Here is a 5,000-nt window from a genome sequence, read left to right as displayed (position 1 = left end):
AGTGAAACCACGGACAAGGGGGTACGCATGCATCTGGAGCATGCATGCGTCGTGCTTGTGAAAAACCCCTCCGTCATCATTTAAGGTTCATCCGGAGGGAAGACCGTCCCGTGTGGGAGGTGACCCGCTTAGCCGTCGCGCTTGCAGGTACATGGCAAGCCATGGGCTTGAAAGCGCGACGTTTCCAGCGGGGGCCACGAGGAGGCGGGGTCACCAGCGCGAGGCTCGGTCTCTTGCGGGTCCGCATGATTTCTCATGTGGAGATTATAGACGTCTAGACACACTAACTGTTGTTAGTGCCCGCGTGGTCTAGACGGCTGTACCGGGGTCTGGGTTGATCCTAAGTTCCACTAACGTTTTCTAATGTAATGTTCTCTCTATATTTCAATACTGCTATTGCGAATTTTGTGAAGTGTCCGAATGTGTCTTCTAGAACGAGTTCTCTGAGCTGGCAAGGCCAGTTTATGCCTGTACTGGTGACGGCTACCATAAGGGTTTCTCTTTCTTTGCGTAGGTGTGGGCAGTCGAAGACAATGTGATGTACATTGTCCGCCTGTCCACAATCGCAGATGTCCGATTCTAAGGATTTCATGCTTTTTAATATGTTCCTTATGTTACCGTGACCAGATAGAAGTTGTACGACGTAGTGGTTTAGGACCACCCAGTTTGCTTCAAGTCTTTGGCGAACGTTCCCGAAAAACTCATGTGTTATCTGGCCTTTTGTTGAGTTGGTCCAAATTTCCTGCCAGGCATCGAGAGTCTGCTCCCGGATGTCTTTTTGCAGTTTGTTTTTTATTTCTATGGATGGTGTTGGTTGCAGTGTTGTGAATTCTAAGTTTCGGATTTTGAAATTTTGATTTCTGCTTAGATTGTATTTTGCTCTTCTCTCCTCTAAGAGTAGTTCTATCGGTATTGCGCCTGTGATTACCATTAGGGCATCGTATGAGATTGTTCTATATGATTTTGAAACTCTGATAAGGGCATGTCTTTGAGTTTTGTGTAAGAGTCTAATGTGATGTGAATTGTTAACCTTGTCTGACCAGGCAGCAGCGGCGTAGGTGAGTATAGGAACAAAGACTCCGTTGTAAATAGTAGCTAGGGTCTTGTGGTTAAGTCCCCAGTTGGCTTTGGCAATTGTAGCAAGAGCGTGAAATATCATTTTGCTTTTATTTGATATTAGTTGCAGGTGAGGAGTTATGTTTAATCTTGTGCCAAATTTGACACCGAGATATTTAACGGAGTTTTTCATTTTAAGTGAGCTGTTCCCGATCTTGACTGTGGGAGGTCTTCTAATATCTAGAAAGCCTTTTAGCAGAATCATTTCTGATTTCTGTGATGAAATTTGGAGTTTTTGTTCCCTACACCATTCTAAGATTGTGGCTGTGATGGAGTTTGCAGTTGTTTCCAACTGTAATCTAGAGTCTCCTGAAGTGAGGACTATTAGGTCGTCCGCGTAAGCAATGACTTTGTGGCCTAGACTATTTAGGCGATTTAGAAGTTCGTCGAATATTAAGTTCCAGAACATGGGTCCCAGGATAGAACCTTGAGGGCAACCTTTGTTTACTGATTTGCGGGATATGAAGCTAGAGGTGACTATCTCTGCTGTTCGGTCAGAGAGGTAACTTTGAATAACTTTGTATATATTTTGCGGACAATTTCTATTTTTTAGGTTCCAGAGGATGCTGGGCCACCATACCGAATCGAAAGCTCCTGAGATGTCGAAGAGCAGACCTATCATATATTTGTTCCGAGAGTAAGTTACATGTTTTCTTAATTCAACCATGGCGTCCTCTGTTGACCTTCCGGGTTTGAATCCGAATTGTCTATCAGAGGTGAGCTCATGGTTGTGCAGAAGGCAGTGGATCTTATTGGCCATAAGCTTTTCCAGAATTTTGCCGAGGACTGGGAGGAGAGAGATCGGCCTATAGGTCTTAGGATCGCTCTCCTCTTTCTCTTTTCCTTTAAGTAGCACACGAATCTGAGCACGCTTCCATTGTTTTGGGAATACGCCGTGGGTTAGGCAATCATTAAACAGTCCTGTGATTTCCCCATGTAGGGTAGTCCAGGCCCGCTTAATGATTACGTTTTCTAGTCGGTCGTGTCCGGGGGCTTTATTCGGTTTAAGGGATTTTACTATTGTGGCTATGTCTGTTTTTAAGAATGGGGGAGAATTTTCCGTGGCTGGAGGTGACGACGTCTCCAGTCGGATGTTAATTTGTCTGTTTGTTTCGTTGGTCGTGTTATCGTCTGGAACTAGGTGGGCTAAGAGTTTGTCTATTGTGTCGCGTAGTGTGATTGTTTGTTCACCTTGTATTTGTATACTTTCGCATACTTTGTCTGCTTTTAGTTTTTTGTTTGCTATTTTGTATGTTATTCCCCATGCGTTTTCGTTTCCTTCCTTGGAGACGAAGTTTCTCCAGCTTTTAAGTTTCGCGGATCTAATTTTTGATATATATTTATTTCGGAGGGTTCGATAAGACTCTCCTAAGGATTGCCCTACCGATTTCGTTTTTGTTCTTTGATAGATACGTCTTGCCTCAGTGACCTCTTTTCTAAGTTTGCTTAGTTGCGGAGTCCACCAAGGGACGGATTTCGGGAAGCGTGTTTTTTGCGGGATGGATTGTTCTGCTGCTGTTATGATTTTATTTTCTATTTTCGCGGCGAGTGATTCTGGAGTTGAGGTTTCTAAGGGGGGCGGGTCGTTTGTAGTTTTGTTGGAGAGACAGTGGTGAAATTTGTCCCAGTCTGCTTTTTTAACGTTGAATCTATTGGTTCTGACTGGTCGGCTAGAAGTGTGGAATAATTGGATGGAATAGGTTATTAGACTGTGGTCGCTCGTGGTCGTACTGTCATGTACCGACCAACACCTGATTTTGTCGAATGAGTTTGCACACGCTAGAGTGAGATCAATGTTAGAAGTTCCTCTAGGTGTGTTGAATGTGAAGGTTGCGGAAGGCTTATTAACTACGAAGAGTCTGTGTTGGGAGATGAAATCTTCCATTGTCTCTCCTCGAGGATCTGTGCGTTTGCTGAACCAGAGGGGGGAGTTCGCGTTTGAATCTAAGCTAATTATTATTTTATGCCCCTTGAGAGTTGTAATTGCTTTATCTAGGTGGGCTAAGTATGAGTCTATGTTTTCGCAAAATTGGAGATACGCGTTGATTATGTAGAATCTGTCGTCTTTCGTGCAGATTTCTACGCATGTGCAATGGGTGTTGCTTATTTGTGCGATCTTAAGGGCTTCTATTTTGGTGTTGAAAATAACTATTGCTGATTTAATTTTGTCCGCGGTAGAGATTTTTGAAAAGCGTTTTTTGTCGGTTATGATTTTTGTAGTAATTCCGAAGCCTGGGATGGAGTTCGCGTTACTGTAGGGCTCCTGAAGCAAGAGTATATCTATCTTTTTGTTTGTCGCTATCTGTCTGAGTTCGTCAGTCACTGTCTTAGAACCTCCGGCGTTTATTTGTGCTACTTTTAGGATTCGTGTGCTACTTGTGTTGCGTCTAGTGGATACTTGGCCTATTTTAAGGGTGGGCATGGATTGGGAGTGGTTAGGTTTATAAACCATAATCCGTGCGAGCGAGGACCTGATTTATAGCAGCGATGTATGCCGGACATTCGCTGTGGGTGACAGAGTGGGTGGCGGGTTTGCCGGTTTTCTGGCAATTATGGCAGCAGGACGGTTTGGCCTTGTTTGGGCATGTTTTGAAAGTGTGGTCTTGCTCGGCGCAATGACCACAAATGTCTTTCTCGGCGCGGCAGTATTTCGTCGTGTGACCGAAGCTGTGGCACTTGTAACAGCGGGTCGCCGCGATGTAATCGTTGACGCGGCAACAATTCCATGCGACGTAGACTCGCTCTTTCTTGACGAGGATGTCGCGGGCCTGTTTAGACACTTCTAGAATCCAGTTGCATCTATCTCTGTTTTTGTCGCCTGATTTAAATGCGAGTTTGATCTGTTGGGAAATAGATTTTTCGGGGCCGTCGAGATTCTGGTTGACGATAGCCTTAAGTGTGGCTTCGTCACTCTCGAGTTTCGGGACGTCGTACAATATAATTCTGGGATTTTTCTTTAGCGGGGCTCCTACTATTAGGCCGGCAGCTTTCAACTGCGCGTTGCCTTGAAGGGTGGTTAGGTCAGAATTTTTAGAGGACTCGACTAGGATCCCGTTGCCCTGGATCCTCCTGATGCTCTTTATTTGCAATTTGTTCTCGGAAGGGGAAACGAGCTTCAGGACTGCTTCCTTGGTCTTCTCACTGGATTCGAAGACCTTGGGATCCTGTGGAAGGATCGTGATCGCGCTAGGAGGGTTCTGTTTTAAATTTGAAAGAGCCGCAGTTTTGGAGCGGACTCCGACTCTTTCGGCGTAGGTGGTGGGTCGGGAGGGTTCTTTCGAGACTTGACACTTTTCAGTGACTGTCTCGAGGGTCTTGCGCTGCATTTTATTTTCGGAGGTGATGGCGTGGATTTGGCCCTCGAGGTTACTGCAGCGGAGGAGGGACGCTCCAAGGATACTTTGCAGTTTCGCGAGTTTACTGGCGATAAACTGCGATGCTTCGGGATAGAGACCGTTGTCCTGGTCCATTAAGAAGTTCAATAAGGCCATTGAGACCTTTTCGGATTTTAAGCGAAGTTCGTTCGCGGTGAGATCGGGGGAGGGAGTGACGGCGGCCGTCTTGCTGCTGTTGTTTTGCGGATTGTTGGGGGCAGGTGTGACCGGGGGCGGAGAAGGGGCTTCGGATTTTCTCCGGGTTTTGGGGGGCTTTTGAGAGGGCACGTTGGTTAGCGGGGTGTCAGAATCTAATTCTGCGTCGGAGACTATTCTACGTTTATTTTTTCTGTTGCGTTTACTTACTTTGATGTAGCCCTCTGTATCGGATGTATCGGCTTCCATCCTGTCTGTTGTGGTCGGCTGGCGAGGTGGTGGGTTTGTCGGCTGGCGGTTGGCTGCTGGGCTGGCGTCCAGGTCGTCTAGGAGTTGCACACGGATTTTTTTCTT

Source organism: Megalopta genalis, unplaced genomic scaffold, assembly GCF_051020955.1.
Source record: "Megalopta genalis isolate 19385.01 unplaced genomic scaffold, iyMegGena1_principal scaffold0129, whole genome shotgun sequence".
NCBI lineage: Eukaryota > Metazoa > Arthropoda > Insecta > Hymenoptera > Halictidae > Megalopta > Megalopta genalis.
The sequence above is the reverse complement of the archived record's forward strand: the minus strand, read 5'-3'. Positions refer to the sequence as shown.